The sequence below is a fragment of the Antechinus flavipes genome, chromosome 1, assembly GCF_016432865.1.
Source record: "Antechinus flavipes isolate AdamAnt ecotype Samford, QLD, Australia chromosome 1, AdamAnt_v2, whole genome shotgun sequence".
NCBI classification, from domain to species: domain Eukaryota; kingdom Metazoa; phylum Chordata; class Mammalia; order Dasyuromorphia; family Dasyuridae; genus Antechinus; species Antechinus flavipes.
This window is the reverse complement of record NC_067398.1, coordinates 118,871,242-118,896,235: the sequence shown is the minus strand read 5'-3', so window position 1 is coordinate 118,896,235 and position 24,994 is coordinate 118,871,242. Positions and strand designations below refer to the sequence as shown.

General features: G+C 35.6%; 1 protein-coding gene across 2 annotated transcripts in view; it reads left to right on the top strand.

Annotated features, from left to right (window-relative positions):
- Positions 1-24,994, top strand: part of PRLR (prolactin receptor) — a 201,685-nt gene that overhangs the window by 66,197 nt on the left and 110,494 nt on the right. The window contains exon 1 of one of the 2 annotated variants that reach the window (XM_051989693.1): positions 4,437-4,562. The exons of the other annotated variant lie outside the window; for it this stretch is intronic. The gene's annotated coding sequence lies outside the window, so the exon portion shown is untranslated. Of the gene's footprint in view, positions 1-4,436; positions 4,563-24,994 lie in introns of those variants that run through there. 2 annotated transcript variants of the gene reach the window in all.

Sequence of the window (24,994 nt, the reverse complement as noted above, 5' to 3'; positions counted from 1 at the left end):
GAAATGACTTGGCCATTATCACTCAGCTAAGAGATGGCTCCTAGATAGGAGTCAAACTGAGTTTTTTTTTTTTTTCCTAACAATGATTTATTTGTTCCTAGTTAGATCAATTGCTGTTGCCAAGGGTGTCTGACTCTTAGTGATCACATGGACAAATCCTTGGAGTTTTTCTCAGCAAAGATACTGAAATAGTTTGCCATTTTCTTGTCCAGTGTCCCCCTCATTTTACAGATGAGGAATTGATACAAATAGGGGTTAAGTGATTTGCCCAGAGTCCCACTAAGTATCTGAGGCTACATTTGTACTCTGATCTTCCAGGCCCAGCACCTCCTAGCTGCCCTAAAAACTTAGTTTTTTTTCTGACTCCAAATCTAGTATTGTCTCCACTATGTCATTCTACCTCCTTGTATTTTAAAAAAAAGTGAAATCAAGACTTCTAATGTCACTTTCTTTGCTTGAAGGAACAAACATTTATTAAGTTCCTACTATGTGTCAAGCAATTTGCAGAGTACTTTACACTTTACAAAAATCTCATTTGATTTTCAAAATAATCATGGGAGGGAGGTGCTATTGTCCCCATTTTATAGTTGAGGAAACTGAGGAAGACAAAGGTTAAATGACTTCCTCAGGATCATACAAATAGAAAGTATCTGAGATCAGATTTGAACTTAAGATCTTCCTGATTCCAATTCTAGTGCACTATCCACTGTACCACTTTGTTGCCTCAGATGAAAACTCTTATGATAGCTCTTCATGAAATATCAAAGTTGCTGGGATTTATTCCAACCCATGATATATTTACTTCAAAAAGTAAACAAGGGATAGCTAAAGGAAATGAATGGAGCAAAAAAAAAAAAATGATATACACGATGACTATAATAATATATGAATAATAATATGAAAATAACAGAAAAGAAAACTGAATGTTGGTAATAGTGATGAATGAGCTTGGCTCACAAGAAGAGCTGAGAAAGTATTACTCCTACATACACATGTCCTTTTACTGAAAGGTGGGAGATTTTGAATGTAAAAGGCATGCAATTTTGTTGTGCTTGACATGTTGCTGGTTTGAGTGAATTTGTTTTTGTTTTTCTTCTTTCAATCTTTGTTACAAGAGAAAGTTCACCGGTATCATTTGGAAATGAATGTGATAAAAAGCAAAAGGATAATCATAAAATTTTTAAAAGAGCATGAGTTTCAAGTCTCTTTTGGGACTGCTAAATTTTTGCCATGATTATTTGTAAAAGGCAAAAACAAAAACAAACCAAAAAAAAAAAAAAATCATTGCTAAGTCACTGGTTCTTCTGCAATATTAGACTTTACTGCATGATGATAATCACAAAAATGTCTAGCTATTATTGATTTCTGAATCTCAGCTTGGTACATGATAGTCATCACAAACCACTGCTGAGCCCTTTTGCTTCCTAGTCATGATATTTCACTACAGAATGACAAGAGGCACTGAGACAACAACTAGTGACTACTCAAATAATACCATTGTTAGAATGGAGTTTGAAGTTGATTGTCTACCTTACAGGATTGTCATGAAGATCAAAATGAGAAAATATTAATAAAGCACTTAGCTCAGTGTATGACTAGCCCATAGTAGGCACTTAATAAATATTTATTCCCTTACTTTCTTTTATCGAATTTAGAAGTGAATGGAAACTTAGAGGTCATTTTGTTTAGTTCTTTCATTTTAGAGATGAGTTTTTTTGTTTGCCACATCTTATAGATCATGTTGTAGTACCTCCACTGAAAGCATTAATGTTAGAAGACCTCTTAAATTCACTTCTTTAGGCTAATCATAATTTATCTGTTACTGTAGGTTAATGGTTATCTGGTTAACCAAATGGAATATGATATTAGTCTAGGTTTTGAACTGGAAGTGGAGGTGACCAGTAAAGTAACTATCTGAGGAGTTCAGGTCTTCCAAAGCTGTCAACATGAGTTCTCCTCCAATAAAAGATGCCTTTTATGGGTAAATATTTTGCTCCAGAAGCCAGTTTTCACATATCTTGGCTATAATACATGGAGCACATCTGGAAATTGTTTATATGAAACCATTGGCTAGGAGTAATGTCTGGTGGCCTGGAAAATATCCTAATTTTGAAATTCTGCAAAGTGGTGTGACACATACCAGGCAGGCCCTGAAGTATACCCCAGCAAGTGGGCCTACCTTCTTTTCCATGAGAAGTAACCAAAAGCCTTTGGTCAAAAATCTATGTTAATCCTGCAAAGCCATTTCAAGGGAAAATTGTCTTGATTCAAATAGGCACCTTCACAATCCTTATTCAACCTCTGTTGTTTGCTATCTAATTGACCTTGGAAAAATCACTTACCCTACCTAGATCTTACTTTCCTCATCTATTTATTAAAATAAGGGAATTAATAAGGTTAACACCTTTGAGGTCTCTTCCATCTCTAAATCTGTAAAGAGATCATCCTAAATTGAGTTGAAGGCATCCTGGTAGTATATGAACCTTATACAGCAATAATCATAGGTTTATGTAACTGTTCACAAGATTATATTTTCTGAAAATGAGTCTGTGTTCACTTTATTTGAGTTAAAAAAAATTTTGTGATAAAGCAACTAATTGTGCAGTTGATAGAGCACTGGGCTTGGAATCAGGAAGAATCCCTCTGGGCAAGTCACTTAACTCTGTTTGCCTCAGTTTCCTCATCTATAAAATAAGCTGGAGAAGGAAAAGGCAACCTCAGATGGGGTCACAAAGAGTCATCAGACACAATTGAATAATTTGTGGAGAGGAACTTTATCCAAATTGGTACCATCCCATTTTATCACCCTCAAGCAAACTAGTACAAACCACTAAAAATGTCCCAAAGTGGATAGTCAGATGAGATTTGTCAAAAATACATGTGAGCTTCTTTCTCATTATTCAACATGCTGTTCTAAATTAAATAATATGAACCAGTCCTGTTGAACTTACTATTTTGGCAATGAATTAAGATTTAATCATTTACATTCAATCTTATGTGATCATTTATATGATAAACTACAATGCATTTTGAAGGCTACACTGTCTAACACTACTCACCACTTTTTTTTTTTTTTTTTACTATGTTTAAGTTTTTTTTCTAAGATCTATAGATTTATCCTAAGGCAAGATCCTACTGCTATAATCACTTTCATATGACTTGAGTGATGAAAGGTCCTGAATGTAGATGGGTCTGCATGACATTGTCACATCTATATTGATATTTCTCTTATGGTGAGTTGATAGCATATATGAACCATCTGAAAATTCTCCTATAGTTTGTTGTTGTTGCTTCTGTTAACAGAAGTTACATATTCTAAAGATTCACCAGCTTCACAGAGCAAAAGTAGAAAGTAAGCTCTCTAAGGTCAGGAACTATTTTATTTTATTCTAAATAACTAACATTTATCTGATATAGTGTGCTGTACATAGAAAGTGTTTGATAAGTGCTTGTTGTATTGAAATTAGACTTTTCTCATTAATGTAATTGCTGAAGTGGAGACATGGATTTTGACTCCTATCTGTCAAAGTCATATTCATAAAAGTCAATTCCACTACTGGTTAAAGGCTTGTGTTAAGTAAAGTAGTTATGTTCATGTGCCAGAAATCATGGTTGCACAGTATTGTTGTTTTGAGTATATTAGAGCTTTAAAAAAAAAAAAACCCTTCAGAGTTTCCATAATCATATGTCACTGTGATTTTTAGGATGGAATACCCTAGTGTCATTTTGAAGCAATGATGTATTATTCTCTCTGTTCACTCCTTGCCTTTTTTTGGCTACTATATAAGACAAGATAGCTTGTCAGGGTAGATGTAAGACCAGTCTCGAAGCAAGGAAAACCCAGGGCAAGATCTGCTTTCCATACTTCTAAAATAGTAGCTTAAGTTGTCAACATGTATACATGGAGGGAATTTACACTCTGGGAGTTCCCTATACAATGGATGACTTGGCTAGGGCAAGTATTTCCTATCAAAACCATTCTTCCTTTCTCTCCTTAGCTTCGTAAAAAAAAAAATAAAGACTTAAAAACAAAGCTCTTTCACATATACACTCCTTCTCGCATCCACATCCCCACACAATCGGGCTTTAATCGGTATTTCTCATTTCTCCGACTTATATGAAAGTAATAGTAGTGCTTGTGCTAAAGCATCACTACGTATTTCTAACCTTGGACATGTAAGATGGCTTCATTTTCATACATAGAGAGCTGCAAGAGACCTCAGAGGCTATGTAATCTAGCCCCCTTCCTTTTACAGATGAAGAAAGTGAGGTCCAAAGGAGTCAAACAGGAAAGAGATGGCAGAGTTGGGATTTGAACCCTACTTCTCTAACACTGAAACTCAGCAATCTTTCCAGGACTTGGTAAGATGAATAATTAACAAAGGCTGTACCTGTTATCAGGTCGTAAAGGAATGATACGTTAGAGTTGGAGCATTCTAAATCTCACTGCTCAAAATGTAGAAAAGAAAGTGTGATCTGAAAGCACACCACTCGTGTAAAAGAGATGTGGCAATCCAGGACCAGGGAAACTGGAGAGGTGACAGAATGCAAGAGCCCCTCAGGTGAGAAATGGTTTTCCTGGTTTCACTTTTCTTTGTGAGTTCCGTCCTTCTCTTCCTCTTCCTTCTTTGAATTTGGGAGGAGGTGGGGGCGGGGAAGGGTGGGACTGTAGAGAGGGGCTGCTGTGCTTACTGTGTCTTTTTTAGAATAGGGACATTTGAATTTAGGGGACCGGACTTGGGATCCTATTCCGAGCACTGGGAGTTTAAGAAAGAAAATATTCTAGCCAGCGTTTGCACTGAAGAACAAAAGGGCAACCTGATAAGCAGGAACTGAGGCATGACCAATCAGGGCAGAGCAAGGAGTGAGTTGGAACTTAAAGCCAAAGAGACTCAGATCTCTTAAAAATCAAATCGGAAGAGAAGCCAGCCAGAGCGAGTGAGACAAGCAGCCCAGCCCACCCCCGTGGGAGTAGAGGAGGATGTGTTTTGAACAGGCAGAAAAGCAGAAAAATCATAAGGATGGATCGTGATCAGAGATCAAGGCTACAGGGTGTCAAGCCAAAGCAAGAAGGAGGAAAAGAATCTCCTTTCAGGACAAGAATTAAGGAGTGAAGAATCAGGATCCCCTAAGAGAGGGAAGCAAACCCCCTTCTCTTGGCATAGGCTCTTAGCCAATGGAAGTGCTCAGCACCTTGAAATTCTAATTTGCTGAGAGCTGGTGAAACTATCCTATTCCCTTCTGCCCACTGGCATGTCATGGTATCCATCATGCTGATTTTTTTTTTTTTTTCTGTCCATGCCTCCCTTGAGAGTGAAGGAAGAGGGAATCACCATCAGGGAGAGGACCTGGTAAAGATTCATACAGAGACTTTACAGACTGCCACCCTTCTTCTCTCTCCTGGCAAGCCTAGCCTGTTCCTCCAGATGCAGTCTTCTATATCCTTGTTAATCCCTCCCTTCCCCTACTTAACTCTTTCCTGTGGGGAGCATATCCAATACAGTTTATCTCTCTTGCAATGCTCTGCATTTGCTATGGATGTCTCAATGTAGATGGGCTCAGAGCCAACAACTAACTCTTAGGCATCCCAGAAGATCAAAGGAGAGAAAATCTATTCTGATCTAAGGGAATAGGTAAAGAGAGACTTCAGTCTCTACAATAGAAAGTGAATGACACCTCAGTTATCAAAGAAAACCAATAACCAGTGACTATTTTGATAAAGATGAAGGTTAAGAGTCTTGTATATAGTAGGTACTTAATGTCTATTGAATTGAATTGAATTTTTTCTCCCTTCCTCTCCCCACAATGTTCCACTGCAAATGAGTTTTTCCTTAGCTTTCATGTTAGAAGTAACCAGGAAGGACTGTGTATGAAAGATGGATTTGTGCCTTGTAGAAATGGATCCTATACTAAAGTCAGATGGCAATGTTCTTTGGAATCAGAGTATATATTACTTAGTTCTTTAGTGCTTGTATAATCACCCTGATGTAGCCACCCTGGTGGCTATCAGCACAGCATCAAAGAGGTCCATAAACTATTCCCTCATTCTCCCTCTCTACTCTGAAGCATCTCTCTGACAATATATTTTGTGCTATTTCATGCAACTCAGTTTTTGGAATATAGAATTCATATTCATTATAAATCACTCTATTGCCTTTCGGGTCTTACAATTTGCACTTGCTTTGGATTCTGAGTTCCCAAGTTCAAATCCTGCCAAGTTATTTAACCTTCCTGGAAACCAGTTTCTTTTTTTTACAAAAGAAGGGGGTTTGACTACATGCCTTTTGAGATATCTTCCAGCTCAAGGTTTATGATTCTTTGATATATTCTTTCATATTTCTTGATCCATGGTTCCATAACAACAGCAATACATTGCTATTAATATATATACATATATACATACATACATATATGATTTGGCTTCAGGTTGAAGCTTGGATTCATTAATGTTTTCTAAATGTAATTCACCCCAAACTCTTTCTCCTGTTCAATCCTGAATCCAATTTGTTATTAATTTGCACTAATCTGGACTAATTCTATGGATGTTCCATCTAACTGGACAATAGTATTTTCCATCTACTTGGAGATTTGTTTGGAGGATTTTTTTGTTTGCTTTAGTTTTATTAGTGTAGATAAGTCATACTCTCATTAGAAGACTCTAAAATGATCCAGGCCTTGATGCAATGTTATCCTCAAACAGGATCATATAGAGGGCTTCACTCCTTGTTGATTTTGATTATGTACCAAACATCCTTCTTGACAATATCATGGCACTTAACTTCCAGCAAGAATTTGTCTCCCTGTTTTCTGCCTCACTTGTTATTAATAATTAAGAAATCATCAAAGTTATCTTCATGCTATGTCTGTTGTGGAATCTTGTATGATCTCTCCATATGAATGGGAGACATCATGTGGGGGAATGCTTTAAGATAATATTTTGCTCTATTGAAATAAATATTTTCTTATAGTCAGTAAAAAAAAATAGGAATTAATTATGTGGCTGTTAAAAATGTTATGGAATGTCTATGACATAAGTCTGCTTGTTCTTTTTTATGTGTCTATTAGGTAGAAGAAAAAACTTAAAGAATGTTCTGAGGGAAACCTTTAGGAAATTGTAGATTCAAGTTCTATATCTGATATGCACTACCTATATGGTCCTGGCAAATAACTGCATTTCTCAATACTTTCAGACAACTTTTTAAGATTTTAAATTGCAAAATAGTTACTGATTTGTATGGGTAGAGAAATTTTCTTCACTGGAGATTCCTTATACCGATGAAGTCATAGGACCTTTGCCACACCAAAAACAAAACAAAAAGTCTTATTTGTGTATGTTATTTAATAGAAATGAAAAAGTAGGCCTATTATCAGGTAGTTATCGATACATTTGCAATACCCCATTTCAGAACAATAGTAATTTTTATGATTTTTAGATCTCACACCTCACTCTCTATAAAATGATTTTTTATTCACCTCTTCTATTTTATGATATAATACAATCTCTACACAGATACACTACACAAATATATAGATAATTTTTCCTCCTTAAAACTTTACATGCAAGATTATATTCTATGCCAAAGTTGTTCCTTCTCTTCATTTGGCAACATTATAATTACTATCTTACAATGGCAATTGTTAAATGTCTATAGAAAAGAACAAGAGATCATGTCAGTGTCTATTACTCTACATAATTTTCATTTTTTTCTGAGCAGTTAACTTGTTTAATTAGGAAAACTTGGGTTATTTTAACCTCAAGTCATATCTTATAACTTATATTCTTCCCCCTCCCCCTCCCAATTTAGTGTTCACTTTAATTTGGAGCATTTTTTTGTCCTAAAAATAAGTCAGTGGTTCAACTTTACAGAGACAATTGCTTTGGAAATAACTTCTATATTGCTAACCATTTATTTCCTGTCCATTAAGATAAAGTCAGTATCATTTGTGTGTGTGCATGAGTATGTGTGATTTTCCACATACATTCTTTCCTAATTTGAAGTATTCATTCTATATAAGCAAGACTTCTGAGTAGCCTATAAGCCTCTTTCATTTCTTGACCTAGAATCATATTTTCCAATTTTTTTGCGGCTCTCATTATTCCTATCTTGCCTTGCAAAACAGATATCTACAATTTATAGAACAATTAATATTTACAAAACATTTTATAAGCATTGAATTCTTCATAAAATTTCCATGTTCCATTCTCTGTAAGAGATGCACATAAATGAAAATCTTTTTGTTTTTTTCACCACTATAAGACAAATTAACCAGCTAACTCATGAAGATTCTTGCTGCCATTAGTCTCAAAAATGCTTTGCCAACTCCTTTACTTTTCTCTCCACAGAAAACCTGTCAGTCTTCCTTTTCTTTATCTATAACTTATTTTTTACTTGATTTCTAGCAAAAAAAAAGCCAATGTTCATATGACTCATTTTCCCCAATGGGATGTTGAGTTTTTGGTCATTCAACAAGGATCTCACATTTAGCAAACCATCAGTTAGTTTATAATTATAGACTGTCTAAAAACTGAGTGAATCTTAGAACCCTCTGTCATTTTCCACTATTCTATCACAATCATTACAAAAACATTTGATGTTTTCTTTGTTTTGTGGGTTGCCATAGCCAAAGATTCATCATATAGTGTTCAGCCTACAAATGCAAAAAAAAAAAAAAAATCCTCTTAGTACTTAGCTAAAATGATCCTAAGAAAGAAGATATAGTCTATAACTGGAATTATACTTGAAACCTTTCTGATATGGTACATTATATCAAATTGTGTTTGGCTGACATAGTTTCCCAGTGATTAATGTAACTTTCACATCATGATGAAGCATTAGAATAGGATCTGACACAGTAGAAAAAAAATACTAAATTTGCAATCAGAAACCCTGAGTTCAAATCCTGTATTTGCTAATGACTGCATAGCTGATTTTCCTCAAATCACTTACCTCTCTGAGACACAACTTCATCTGTAAAATAAGAAAATTGAGCTAAATGAACTCTCAGGTTTATTCTAGCTTTAAATATATGATAGAAAGTAAAGAGAGAAAGATATAGACAGACAGAAACAGAGAGAGAACAAGAGGAAGAGAGAGACAGAAAAAGAGAGAGAGAGAGAGAGAGAGAGAGAGAGAGAGAGAGAGAGAGAGAGAGAGAGAGAGAGAAAAGAAAGGAGGGATGGAAGGAAGAAAGGAGGGAGAAAGAATTTTATGCCAAAGGGGAAAGTAGAGCCTTCTAGGGAGTTGGTAGTGTTGACTCAAGTGCCTTTTGAAGGTTGTGTTAGTTCAAAGGATTCTTTCCTTTTTCACATATATCTGCCAGGGAAGGGAATAAAATTAGGGAAGGTATGCTGGGGAATCTGGGGAGAAGGGAAAAATTAATGTTAGAATAGGTGTAGAGATAAAAGTGCAGGCAGGGGTTCCGGTGAACAGATGTCTTCTCAGCATGAAACTTCCTAAACGATAATTGCTATTTACCTAGAGCCTACAAGGTCATAATAAAAGGTGTCTAAATAGCACACTGGAAAGAGAACTGTGCCTAAAGTCAGGAAGATCTGAATTCAAATCCATTCTCAATTATTTAATAAATTTGTGAGCATGGACAAATCAGTTAACCTATGTTTGCCTCATTTACTTCACCTACAAAATGGGGATAATAATAACACCTTCCTCTCAGAATTGTTGTGAGGATCAAATAAGCTAATATTTGTAAAGCATTTGACAGTGTTTAGGACATAGTAAGTACTCAACAAATAGTTTTTTCTTCCTTTTTTATAGCTTCTTTCCTTTCCTCCTTGCTATTTGTATCCCCCATTCAAATCTGGGTACGATACCTTCAATGTGTGCCCACAACTGGCCAGAGTTCTACATATAGTTCTCCCTCATGTTTAGAGAAATGGAACTTTCTGATAGTGATATGAAGTTCTAAAGTCTCTGTCCCATTGTTCTACTGCTCACTGGGGACAACTCCCAAGTATTGGGATACCTCAGACTGTTGCTGTGCACCCAACCAAAGGCATCCCCCAGGAAGGAAAGGTCAGATACAAACCATAGCACTCAGTGCTAAGGATATAGCTGGTCTTTCACAATACAGTTGGCATCAGACTACTTGTAATTTCAACATGCTTGTTTCTAGAGTATTTCCAGCCATGAAAGGAGCCCAAAAGGAAAGAACTCCTTCCACATTGTTCTCTGAGTTCAAAACTTTAGGAGAAATATTTACTCTCCTGCTTTCTGCCTTATTCCCAGTGAATATGCTATTTGAGTGCTGTACAGAATAGAATTCCAATCTCATTTGTTTTTATTTCATATACAAGGTTACCTATGAAAATTAAGAGCATCATTTTTGCATTTGGAAATAGCAAAGTAGGGTAGTTCAGGGAAAATATGGGAAGATGGTTTGAATAAAGTGATTTTCAGATATTTTGACCTGGGATGCCTAAATCTATATACTACACACCACAATACTATTTTCTTCTTCTTTTTTAGACTTTATATTTCTTTTCTTCTTTTCCTCTTTTCCCCACTCATTTTCTTCATATTTTTTTCTTCTTTCTTACTCAAACCCAGGTCCTTGGCCCAAAAACATCCTGGACAGCTTAAAGTCAGGCTGCTGGGGAAACAGCCATTAATTGAGAGAAGGTGTTAGTTCACCTTAATTCACCTTTGTATCAAGTCCTTTCAAAAATAAATATACAATGTTGATCTTGAGCCTGGCTGGTTAGACAGACCAGGTGGCTGAAAATGAATTCCAGGTAAAGGATAAAAAGTGGAAATAACAGAAGGCATATTGGTGATATTTACAGGACCTGGCTATTGAAAAGCTAAGCAGAGTCTGAGCAGAGCACACTGTGCAGTAAGGGGCTGACATAGCTTCTTTTACACTTAACTGAGCAACTGATGGCTTTTGATAGCTATCCCATGAGACTCTGGTGGCACTCACATAGGTGTTAAATAGTGCCATGTTTTGTGTTGCATGTGATGCTTAGCTGAGATGATAAATCATTAGCTGACAGAGAAAAGATGACCTAGAAAATACCTTATTCAAAATGAAGTTTTGATTGATCTGCAATCTATTTAGCTATATTTGTTTAACCTACAGTCCTGAAATTCTAAAGGTCAACTATAAGAGTAATACAGATTGATTGATATATGACACTTCTGCCCCAGACTGAATTCTACTGCTTACTGCTCAGATTCCAAATGACTATCAGAAATTCCTATTTTACAAAAGAAAGGCTGGTGCTGGGGAGTAGTTTTTTCTTCCAATGAGAGATGGTAATCTAGGAATTTAGAAGATCCTGGATTTGGGAAGTTTTCATTTTTGTCCTTGTATATGCCATGTGCAGCAAGATATATATAACTGAGAAATATAATGGAAAGAACACTATCTCTAGAATCAGAGGGCTTAGGTTCAGACTCTATTATTGTGACTGTAATTTCCTTATCTTTAAACAGAAAAGGTTGGACAAATGGCTTCTGAGATCCCTTTCACCTCAAGATCTATGATCCTCTGTAATTTATCTCTCAAGGGCAGCTGGGTGGTGCAGTGGATAGAGGCTGGCCTAGAATCAGGATGTCCTGAATTCCCATCCTGATTCTGCCTTTACATGTGCTTGATGGGATCTGATGCCAATTTCAAATCTTTGGCCAGCCCGAAATCTAACTAAATCCCCATCTATGTTCAACAACTGACAGACACCATGTATCTGTTCAGTGGTTAACCTGGTAGTTTGGTGAAGTGTACATAGCTTCAGCCTCTTGCCCCAACTAATTAGGACAGTACCCACCAATCCATAAAACTCAGAATTCAAGTCAGTCAGAAGAGCATTCCAAGCAGTACTTTCCACATGACTTGCATTCTCTTCTAATTTTGCTCAGCACTACTGTTTCTCACCTGCTCTTTTCCCTTAACCACCTTAGAACTTCATCTTGGTTTGTCTGTCTCAATCTTATTTACCTATGTTTTGTAAATGAAAAGAGAAAGTTGGACTTAATGACCCTGAAATTCAAGCTCCTAAGATCCTTTTATGGGTCATAGAAGCCTTCTTGTAATTGGCATTATTGCTATTGTCAGATGACTGGAGAATTAATTATTAACTATCAAGTACACCAAAATTACATCTTGTATAGAAAGCTAGACAGCTCCAGAGGCATATTTCTAAGAGGATTTTGAATACCAACGATATCACTCTTTGTCAAGTAGGATAGATCAAAACCTGTTGTGTCTTTGAGAGAAGCTCCGACTTGAAGAAATGGAGCAGGGCAGAGAAAATAATGGTTTGGGGGCTGACAGCGATTCCTCTAAAACTTCTTCCCCTGTTGCCACTTTGGACTTTGACCCCTTCTGTAACTCTGGCTAAACTTAGCAAATGCTGTGGGATGGGCTTCTCACAACAAAGGGCATTTCCAGTTTATTTCATCCTGCAAGTACAGGAAAAGTCATTAATTTGTCAAAGTAGGGGAAAGGTAAGCCTGGATCACAAATTATCTGATCACAAATAGTCAACTTCAAATCAGTCCTTGTTAGAATGACCGCAAATTTTGAACTAGTAAAATCTTCTTTAATAAAATCTTCCTATATGTTAAGGAAACCCTGTACCTCTCTCCAGAACATAATTCCTGTGTAGGAAGATGATTTTTTCCTTGAGACCACAAAAGTACTAGTTAATATATATAAACACTAACTGTATTTTAACTGTAGAAATTTGAGTCAAAGAACCTGGCTTTAACTCTGGGCATTATTAGATATTATTTGTACAATCTTGAGGAGTTATTTAACTCCTCTGGTCCTCAGTTTTCCTATCTGTAAAATATGAGTTGAACTAGATAATCACTAAGGTTTCATCTAATTTTCATAACTCATAATTCTACTTTTAGAAGATTCCCTAGGGGTGATCTAATACAACCTCTTCATGAGGAAATAGAGATCCACAGAAATAAGTGGAAGATTATGTCATATACAGGAGAATAGGCTAGCTCTAAAGTCTGAGAATCTGAGTTACAAAAACTGCCTCTGATTCTTACCACCTGGATGACATTGGGCAAATCATTTAAACCTCTTTGAGCCTCAGTTTCTTCTACCTCAAAAATCCCTTCCATCTCTAAATCCATGAAATTAAGATTAATTCTGTAATAAATTGTCTAGAATGGGAGCAACCAAGAATCCTGACAGGGAAAAATAAGTGGAGTACACATTCCTCATCTCACTGACCATGTGTTTCTATGGAGAGCATTTGTTTGAAATATGAAACTAGTTCCTGACTGATTTGATTCTTGGCAATTCCCAGGCTCTACTCTTCAACCATGAAAGAAGAGGAAGGTAGGGGGAAGAGCAAGGAAGAGAAGAAAGCTGGAACATCCCATTTAGAACAAATTGTGGGACACTTAGAGACATGCTTGCAAGTGTATCCTAATGAAACCAATTTCCTGGGAAACAGTAGAAGTAAAATCTTATTGAGCAAACTATTTTCTAAATGTCCAGTGAATTTGCATCATCTTCTTTTCCATGTGAAATAAAAACACTACTCTCCTAAGCATTAAATGATCCATTTTTATAGGAGAAAATGAGCTTTTTTCACATCCCCAATAAATGAGGCAGTGAGACAGCAGACAACTGAATATGGCCTCTGTGGAGATTGGGGATGCCAAATATGAGCATTTAAATTGCTTTCTTTTCCCTTGGATCATTTATAAAACCTGAACTTTAAAAAAAAAACACTAAGAAATGCCATGCTTCAATTCTGTGCTTCAGGGCACAATTGGATTTCTTGGGCAATATGTACTGAAGGGACTCTTCTAATCCTCCTCATATGGTTTTCTCTGAGGACTCTTCCAATTTTTGTCTCTTTCCTACCCAAAAATTCAAAGTGGGTGGAAAACATGGACCAGAACTTTTCAAGTATGAGACAGAATTTTGCTGCTCTGGGTTACTGTTTCTTTCTTCTTTTTTTTCATGGTCTTTATTTTCTTTTCCAATGTTGTCTTGCAACACTTGTAGCTACATCTGTCTATAAAGAAATCTAGTCTCTAGCATTAACATGAAAGAACCTGGGGTGGGATGGGAAATAGCTCCACAGGAAGAATAAGCATATGGTTCTAATATTCAACAGCACTATATCCTGAATAGAACTCTTGCTGCTCTGTGGCTTTTTATATAATTGGTTGTATCTTCTCTGGCTCAAAATTTCAGTGTTATCATTTTTCTCAGCTGTATATGTGGTGAGTGATTAGAGTGTTGGATCTAGAAGATTATATTCTATCCCTGTGTCAGACATTTAACTATGGGACACTGGGAAAGTCATTTAGCTTCTGCCTTCATCAGTTTCTTCAAATGAGAATAACAATAGCACCTATCTTGCAAGTTGTTGTGAAGATCAAATAAGAGTATATTTGGAAAACAGTTATATAGTGACAGGCAAATAGAAGGTACTTAATAAATACTTCCTTCCTGCTTTTCCTTTCTTCCATGGGCTGAAGGTTTGATACAACATTGGCTGAAGCTTCCAGAACTAGGGAGCAACTAATGTCCAAGACTAGAAGATACCCACAAGGCACGGATTGGAACTGTGGGGTTTGTCATGCAGAGTTGAAATCAATTGTGAGAAAGAAGGATTAAGAGAGGTTTGCAAATGGATTAGAAATAGGAATGAGTATGGAGATCAAACAGAATTCCAGGACGGTGTAAAGATTTTTGATTGGTGAGGGGGGCAAGATGAAAAGACTTTGATGCTCAAACAACTCAAGAGTCTTCAATTCACAACTCATTCCTAGTGATCCACGGATTTTTTTTTCAGTTGATCTTATGAGATCAGTCCAACTTTCTAATTTTCTCTAAACCAACTTCAATGGGTTAATTCTGGTTACATGCTCCTCCCATCCCCATCTTAACTGCTAAGGGACCCAGGTCAGCATCTCTGCATCATCCTCTACTATCAAATACTGCCTTCCTTCTCCAGTGTTCTGGTAGTCAGTGCAATTAGGAAGTCAAGAACATCACCATGTTGAAAGAGTCATTCATTTATTTGAACACTGCATAGGACATCTACCATGATACTGGAAAATACCTTATATAAGCCCTTATATAAGGTTTTTTTTTTCCTTCTTTTTAATGCTTTATTTGATGTTAGTATTCTCAGGTAATCAGTTATCTCTGTAGTCCTATCTGTCATGATATCTTAATACTTTGACAAATAATTGAAAGACACCATAAGAGCTTTCAAAAAGACTTTAAGGTCTTCCAAATCAAACATCTTTTAGAAATCAATAAACAATAAGCACAATGGAACATTATACTATCAACCCCTCTCTCTTGTTATGTGACTATAAAATTGTGGCATGCTGTCAAAAACCTTCTGGGAAAGCTTGCCAGTTTTCTTCTTATATTTTCATCAAGAATATCTCAGGATATTCCTAGGACATCCTCATAAATATTTTTATTAAGATAAGAAGGTACCTCCATAAATACATGGTTATTGTATGTTCTTAGACTTTTTTTAAAAAAAATTGTAGTAAAAGACATATTTGTTTGATTTTCACCAAAGATAACTCAATGCATTTCTAGGACATTTTTATATAAATGGGAAAATAACCCTATAAATAAATTTTAAAGTTCTCAGACTTTTTTTATAAAATTTGGTAGAAAACATAATCTATAATCTTTTTCCATTTATTTGGACTCTTCTTTAAAAAAAAATAAAAAGTACTACAAAAAAATAAAATAAAAAATATTTTTAAAAGCCTCCCCAAGATGTTTTTATTCGTTATATCCAGCCATTTTACCTGGCTTTAACTTCTTAAGCACCCTTGTCACTTTATCACATAGTTCATTGAGTATCAAGGAAGAAAAGAGCAAGTACTCTAAATTCATATTGCCTTTGGCTGTCATGGCTGTCTTTACCATTTAACAAAAACATAAAATATTTCCTGTCTGAGTCAGTTTCTGTGTTCTTCAGCTTACTTATTGTTACTATTATTTGTAATAGCTAAAATTATCTAAGAATGTGTGATAGTCAATGCCTGTACTCGTCTCCATTTTTCATTTTTGTGGAGTGAATACTTTGTTAACATCAGTGTATAATTATCTTTCTATTCAATCTTTCTGTACAACATCTTTGCTATAAAGAGTTGATGATATGGTCATACACAGGCAGGGAAGTCTGCAAAGACTGTTACTTCCATAATCAATCATTTCCCATGTGTGAAGATATAATAAATTTTATTTTTTATCCATGCCATTAGATACTCACCATATCTTGTGCCTTCTAATTCTCTTACTGATCAAAGTATTCTTCACAGAGATACTAATCTAAAACTGTCCACTTGCTTTCATTCCCTATTATTCTTAATCCTGAATTATATTTTCCAATTTATTTTCCACTATCTTCCCCCATATCCATCATTGCCTTGGTCATCAAGATTGAAGGTGAAGAGTGGTCAGCAGATCTTTCCTAGTTCCTCCTGAAATTGTTTTTTCTCTTTTATCCTTCATGCAAATCATTTTGATGTATAAGCCACATTTGTCATTATGACCAGCATGTCTGCTTGTGCATATTATGAATACGATCTCCAGAAATGACCAGGATTGCCCCGAAATATTTCTTGACACCTTTGGGCACAGAATGAAAACAACTCTACCCATTCCTTTATTCACTTTGTAAGGGAAATCTGTGAGCCTTCCTCTTGTCCTTTATTTCAGTTAAAGTTTAAGTAATGTCAGAAGGAATAGTTCGCTTGTATTGTCACCTCACTGGTCTTTAGACAAAGACTGAATATTGTGTGTCAGCATTTTAATGTATCTCTACAGACAACCTAAAAAGTTTTTGACTCTTAAGCAACTGTTGCCCCCTTTTCCACTATTCCACCAACTTGTGACTATATAATCAAAAGAGTTCTGCATAGCATTGAGGGTCATTTTGCATTTTCTTACCATGGCCAAAACAAATTTTCATCTGTTTATCAAGTGTTAAATAATGAGTTTTTCTGCACTTATATGGGCTGGTCTTTGGACAACAGGCACTGCCATAACAGGACAGTAAAAAAATCTAACAATGCCTGTATTCTTTTTTTTTTTTTTTCATGATCATCATATTCTTTTATTTTAGATTTTTTTTTCCTTTTTCCACTCCATCTAAATTTTGGCTCTCATTGAGACTTGGATGACACATTTTAAAATTTTCAATAGTATTTTATTTTTCCAATTACATGTAAAGATAGTTTTCAAAATTCATTTTTGTAAGATTTTGAGTTACAAATTTTTCCCTCCTTCCCTTACCTCCCCCTCCCAGATAACAAACAATCTGATATAGATTAAATATGTACAATTCTTTTAAATATGTTTCCATATTCATCATGTTATAAAAGAAAAATTAGAACAAAAGGAGAACCAATGAGAGGAAAAAACAAACAAACAAAAAAAGGTGAAAATAGTATGTTTTAATATGCCTTCAGTTTCCATAGTTCTCTCTCTGGATGTAAAGGGCATTTTTTTATACCAAGTCTATTGCAATTATCCTGGATCACCACATTGCTAAAAAGAGCTAAATCTATGATATGAATCATCACATATTCTTGCTTGTCACCATGTTCTATATTCTCCTGCTTCTGTTAGCTTCATTCAACATCAGTTCATTTAAGTCTTTTCAGGCTTTTTGAAATCAGTCTGCTCATCATTTTTATAGAACAATAATATTCCATGACTTCATATACTATAACTTATTCATGCTTGTATTCTACTGATAGAATTCCAACTCTGTGCTTGGAAGATGCTTTCATCATTGAGTCTACAAAAGGATTCTTTAGTGCATTACTGTTCTAAGGCCAAAAAAGGTAGATAGGGGAAATCATTCCACACTATTCTACTATTTCCAACCCCAGAAACAAGGAAGTGCGAGAAAGAGTGTTGAACTTGGAATCAGAGAGGCTAGGTTCAATCCTGACATTGCCAAATATTATTTTCTGACTCCAAATCCAGCCCCATTTTTACTTCATCACACTGCATATGACTCCAGTGTGATAACAGCTCCAGCCAAGGACAATAGCCATCATTAAATAAACAGAATGGTCAGTAGACCATTATCATATTAGGCAGCAGATTGTAATCAAATGTCAACTGATTTCTGGATTCCAGTAAACAGCTTCCATTGGTTAATAATAATAATAATAATAATAATAATTGGGTATTTCAAGTCTTTAAGTGCTTGGGCTGTTCTCTCTTCCTACCTAGCAGTCAGCCCACAGCTGTCACATGTTATTGGCTAGGATGTTCAATTCATTGCAGCAAGTGTTTACTGAAAGTCTTCTGAGTGCTCAGCACTAAACTATCCTGAGAGAAAGAAATAAATTGAAGATAATTCTTCCTCTTAAGGCATTTATGGTTCTCAGCTAGAGAAACAGGATATACATTCAAAGCAACAGCCAGAACAATCGCTGTCAAATAGATATAAAACTGTATAGAAGAAGTACCAGAGTGAGTGACACACACCCTGAATTAGGGATTAGATTGGGAAGAAGCAATATGAAATTCAATAGCTAAAAGCAGCTTCCTAATGGAGGTATCTAAATAATCATATCTAAACATAGACTAAAGTGATATGGAGTTGGTCAAGCACCCAGTGCAAGATCATTGAACTAGAGACAGGAACTAGCGTAGTATAAATGCAGTAATGTGTTTACAAATGTTTAACAATTGGCTCTTCTAAGGGAAAGGTGTACCTACAAATGCTTTTACAGCTTAATCTATATTATTATTTTCTTTATTGTTTTCTTAAGTCTAGACAATCAACACAACAAAAAATGAAGCCCTAATATGTAATAGGTCTATTTAAGAGGTATAAATGCTCACCTGGCAGCTAGGCAAAACTGGAATAGGATGACTCATCTTTCTGATTACAATTACAACTTCACAAACTAGTTGAGAGATGCTGGACAAGTCATTTAACCTTGCTTGCCTCAGTATCATCTGTAAAATGAACTGAAAAAGGAAATGGTAAACCCCTCAAATATTTTTACTAAGAAAACCCCAAAATGGGGTCTCATAGAGTACTCACAAAAAGTTGGACACAATCAAAATGATTAAACAACAAATGCTCACACTAAAACTTTAGCAGTTGGTTCTCATGAGCCAGTTTGATATCAGACTGAGGTATGAAAGACTTTGAAATCAAGGCTAAGATGTTTGGGTTTTAGGTAAATGTGACTCATTAGAAGTTTTTGAGCAGAGATTGCTCAACAATATCAGACAAAAGAAGGAGAAAATTACCTTGAATAAAAAGCCAGAGGTATTCAATTGATCTAAATTTGATGAAAAAAAAAAAAATAGGCCTAACGCTTACGTGTTAGGAATTGCTAGATCAGGCATGAGAAGGATATATATTTGCTATAAATCTCATAGCTGGTTTCCAGAATATCATAAGAATTCACTTTTAAGTTTTTATTTTGCAATTGAATGTGGGAACAGTACATCCCAGTCCCATTGTTGATATTTTGAGTGTTATGGTCAAATTTTCAAATCATAAATGTATAAACTTTTCCCTTAAATTTGATTTTTTTAAAGGAATAGCTGTTTTCTCATATGTTAATATTACTATAACCATTAACCAAAATATATTCTAGTTGAACACACTTCTTGCAACCTCTGACACATAATAGTTATTGACACTGAGCAAATCATCTCACTCTTTCAGGAGGAGGAGTAAGTAAATTTTTAAGACTAAGTTTCAGAAAGCATAAAGACCTGAATTAGGAGAAGAAATGTCTTCTTTGGGAAGTTCCCTGTCATCAGTGAAATCACAGTTCCAGTCCCTTGCCTCGTCCCAGTCTGTAGTGTTCTGGTTGGTTTTCTGGAGGTCTCTGGACCACGTTTGTTTCAGTTGAGTAATCACCACAAGAATAGCCAGGGATAAAGTCCAAATTCTTTATTGTCTCCTTGCCTGGGGCCAGACTAGCTTGGTCTCAGTGGAGAAAATGCAGGAGGACCGGCCAGCCACCACCGTGGTGTGAGATAGAGTGAATCTCTGAGTCCGAGGGCTTCTGCTCCAGCCTCCAGTCACCACAAAGGTGGGAAACGGAATGAATCTGTCTCTGAGTCTGCTCTGGCTGAATTTGTCCCAGTTTATATGCTGTATTATAATTAGATCATTTATAACATACTGAGTATAAATCAATCATTATATTATTAGGGAACCATTATTTGTTGTAAGATTAAATCAGTCATACTGAACTAGAGACTATTAATTATCATGCTAAACTAGATAACCATTGTATTATCAATTCCACTTAGTTAGCATCTTGTAAGAATCCTTGTTTCAAGTACAAAGTTCTGGCCCATAACACCCGTCACCTTGTAGCAAACTTTGTCAGAATGTATCTCTTCAGGAGGTACACAACTATGGGTAAAACATTCTACAAGTTTTCCTTGAGGGAGCAAAAGGTATTCCTTATATCAGAAAAGGGAACTAAACTTTCCTGGATATTGTATTAACTCTTTGAGGCCATTAAGACTGAAGACAAGGCTACGAGCATAAAAAAAGGAGATGGAAATAAAAAACAAGCCATAGAGAATTTACATATTTGTATTAACAACTGTATTCCTTTTGGATTTGTACCATCCAAAATTTTTTAAAAGGGTAATGTGTTTTTGGAAAGGATTTGCTCTGACTGCATAGTGATTTGAGAGAGTGACAAACAATGGAGCTGATGAAGGTCACTGTGGTTGGTTGGAGAGTTGGAGGAGGCATCCAAACAGAGAGGAGACAGACTGAAATAGGAAAAAAATGATAAGCAGCAGGAGAAGCCAAGGGAGAAGATAAGAAAAAATAAGTTACAATTCATTTAATATGTTGAGACAATAATTTAGAACTTGTGAAGGAAGACTATGTCATCGTGGAAGAAGGGGAGGAAAGTGATTTAAAAGTTCTGATAATATACAATGTTAGCTTGAGAAGAGGTGGTAAGGGGGGGATGGAGTCTTTGCTATATTTATGGTAACATAGATATATTTTGAAAGAGTTGGCATCTCCTCTTCCCTGAAACACTAGTACTCAAAAGTCATATATTTCACATATCCAAAAGGATTTCTTCTAGAAGATGGCATTCAAGCTTGCCCTGTTTGAGAATATATATATGAAGCATGCAAATAAGGCCAAATGATTTATATGACATGAATCCAGATACTTTTCTAGGATATTTTTGAAATGCAGTTCTTAGTTTTTGAGAGTAAGAAAAATCAACCAGACTCAAAGTGAAATAATAATAATTCTTAATATGTCATAGAATAAACTTCAAACTTCCCTGAAATTTTTCAAAAGGAAAAGCATTTTTTGCTAATATTCTTCTTCTGTATTTATTTTTCAATTTTTTTCTGAACCATCTTTGTTTTGTTGTGAATATTTATTAGTTATTTTTTAAAAAAGATAAGATAGAAAAAAGCAAAAAAAAAAAAAAAAAGGCTTGCCTATGATAAAATTGGACTTTACCTTAAAAATCCAGCACCTGGAGTAGCCCCTTCTCACACATGAGAATAGCTAGCCCAAGCTCAGGATATTCTATGGCTAAACATCCACTTCAGTCACAGAACTCATGGGCATCTCAGAACTGTTGTTCCTTTTCTACTCAGTTTGATGACATTAGCAGTTTAAAATAAAACCACTTAATGAAATAGCCCAGAAAGAATATTTTCAGTAGCACATCTTCTTTCTCCCATTCCTCCATTAACCAATCTTTTGTTGCACTGATAAATCTACAAGTCACCACTGAGGAAAATGGTCCTACATGAATGTGGAATATTGTGAATAAATGCAGAGCAGACAGGAGATATTATGATAGATGTTCTAGTTGGGGTCTTTTTGAAACCTGCAAATGTCAAGAGTGTTTGAGCCCTCTTCAGAGCTAAAAAATGACATCAGAAATTCTACAGAACACTATCTTGCAGTTAAATTCTCAAATTAGGAGAAACTACACATAAGCCCAGTCCTCAGAACTATTTATACCCTTCACTTTAAAGCACTGGAACAGGGAAAAAGTGGAGTAACTTTCACCACCATTATTGCTATTATCTTAGAAAATGCCTTAGCAGAACTTTGAGGAGAAAACATAAGAGAATGATGGAATTTAATTAGGAGCACCTTGTTTGTATTACAAAAAAAAATTCTCTTGAGAAAAACCCCCTTCTCTTCAGATTCCTTTAAATAGTAGTTCCTATAGAAGAAGAGGGATCTTTACAGATAATGCCATAGCTAGGGAATCTTATCTTCAGATAAAGATTCAAAAAGTACATCCTACCTGCACTTTATTAATGCAGAATAAATAGTCCTTACACTGCCCCCATAATGTAAAGGATACTTGGAGATTATTTATACCTGAAGATGGAGGGAAAAGAGGGAACCCATCTGGGGCTTTCTTCTTGAGGAAGACTTTTGTTCTCCACTGCATTAGGCATGGTTTCCATAAAGACCAGAGTCACTGGGTAATTAACTCTTTAGCTGATGAGTATCAGATCTTCAGCTTATGTGTGGTTTCTCCTAATTTGAGAATTTAACTGCAAGATAGTGTTCTGTAGAATTTCTGATGTCATTTTTTTAGCTCTGAAAAACAGTCTTTAAGCAAGATGTTTGGCTTTTAGCCAAAGGTCTAAAAATCCAAGTTAGTTCTCTATGCTTCCTCTAGTTTCCCACCTCAGAACTTGGAAGATTGTTTGGGTAGAAGCTATAATGATGTTTATAAATCATTTAGTAGTTGATAGATAGCCTAGGAACAGAAAAATTTAAGGCAAAAGCAAGGGTCCTTCAAGCTCTAAATTTATGATCTTCTGCTCAACTTGGAATACACTGCACACTGAAGGTCAGTGAGCAATGAGAATAAAATGTTCTTGTTCTAATGAAAGTCAACAAGAATAAAGGATTAAATTTTCAAAAGAAAAATTTCAGGAATACATCTATTGTATAAATACCTAGAGTGATACCGAGAGCATTTGTTGGGCAATATCACTGCCCCTAACCTCTCAGAGTTTCCTTTGTATAAATATAAGATAACCAACAAGTGACTAAAACCAATAAAAAGGGAAAGGAAAATGGAAACAAATAATTTCTGCCTTCATTTGTTGCCAATGATTATGTCCAAAGCTAAGACTTTCTTTTAAAAGACTAAAAGAGTAAGTACTCCACCACCATAAGAACTGAGTCTTATCAAAATATTATAGCCCACCTCGTAGTTGATATAATTCTCTGTCCACAGCAAGTGCTTGACATAAGTTTGTTGAATGAATAAATGAATCCTGAACAGACATCAACAGCAATGTATTATTCCATTATTTATTCTTTTAATTATTTGCTAGAGGTTGGCAGTAACCAGGGGCATCCAATCCCCATTAGTCCCAAGCTACTGTAAACTTTCCAGAGCAGCCCCTCGTGGTTCCTGTAGAGGGCTTCTCCAGAGTATACTTGGAAGTATATTTGAAATAAGGTGTTAACTCAGTGGAATTAATGAGATAATGGTTCTCTAGTTCACATATATACTTAGTACTTAGTATGGTGATGTAATGGTTCTCTAAGTTCACACATAATCAGTATGCTGTAATGTTGTAATTACAATAAGATATGTAAGGGCTAAGAAGGACTAGAAGATAGACATTCTATCTTTGACCAACCTCATGTTGGCTCTCCAGCTTCCTGCACCATGGGGGAGACTGGTTGAGACTGGCAGACCACCAGGCTGTGGAGCAGACTGGTTCTCTGGGTACATTTCATCATCTGTAAAGTGAGGTTGGTGAGATGACCTCTGAAATCTTTTCCAATCTATGCAATCATTCTAAGTTCTGGGTTCGGAGGTTCAGCAACCAGGGCACTAATCACTTCACAAGATTGTGACTAGCTAAATATTTAGTGTTCTCAAGTTTCTTAAATTTTGCTGATAGATGCATGCATGTATGTATATGTGTGTATATCTATATGCATACTTACTTGCGTAGTGGGAGAAACTCCATGTAATAGACTCTCTAGAAAAAGAAAGTTATGAAAAATGGGTACATCTGAATGGTGGCTCCTTTGGTTGAAATCAAACCTTTGGTTTTGTGATTTGTTATTAAAGTCCATATTGGATTTCAGACTCAACAAGTCTTAGGAAAAGATGAAAAAATTCTTGAAATCATGATAATTAATCTTACTAGCAAAAGTATTACTTATTTACATATTTGAAATATACATATATACATATACCCATATGTATATGTGTAGTATATATGTATATATGTGTTTGTGCAAACACATACCTCATCCTTGCATTATGACTACAGTTTCATTTTTTGAAGTTCTTAATAAACCTTGCATAATGGATAGAGGGCTGAAAAACAAGATTGGAATAAGGGAGTTCAAATTCTGCCTCAGAAACTGAGTAGTTGTGTGAACTTGAAAAGTCACTTAACCTCAATTTCCTCATCTGTAAAATGGAGATAATAGCACCTCTTTCCCAGGGTTATTGTTAGAATCTATTGAAATAGTATGTATAAAGAGCTTTACAAACCTTAAAGCCCTATAAAAAGCATGAGTTATTGAGTCTGGAGATATATTAAATTCAAGTTCATAAGAATTCTTTGGGCACATCCTTCAGTGGGTAAGCGACATCCTTTTATTGCAACCATCAGCTTTTGGTACTAAATCTCAAACAACTAAATCTCAAATCTGGTTTTTAAAATGGAGCCATGAAAAAAAGAAACATTTAGCCAAATTCAATTTTTTTGGTTTTGGGCCTACATTTTGGAGAAAGACTTGAGTACAACAAAATATTCAGGCATGTACAGCATCTAACCATTTCCAAAATTGTCACCAGTTTAAAAATTTCAAGGGCTTTGAAAAGAGCATCTTTTACTTATGCCAAACGTTTTGACTGTTGCCAGCTTTTCACTAGTCAAGCCAAGCAGAGGGTTGAAGCATTTATTCATATAAGCTCAGCCAACTCTCCCCTCACCACTCACAAAGAGACAAACATCAAAACAAGAAGCTTAG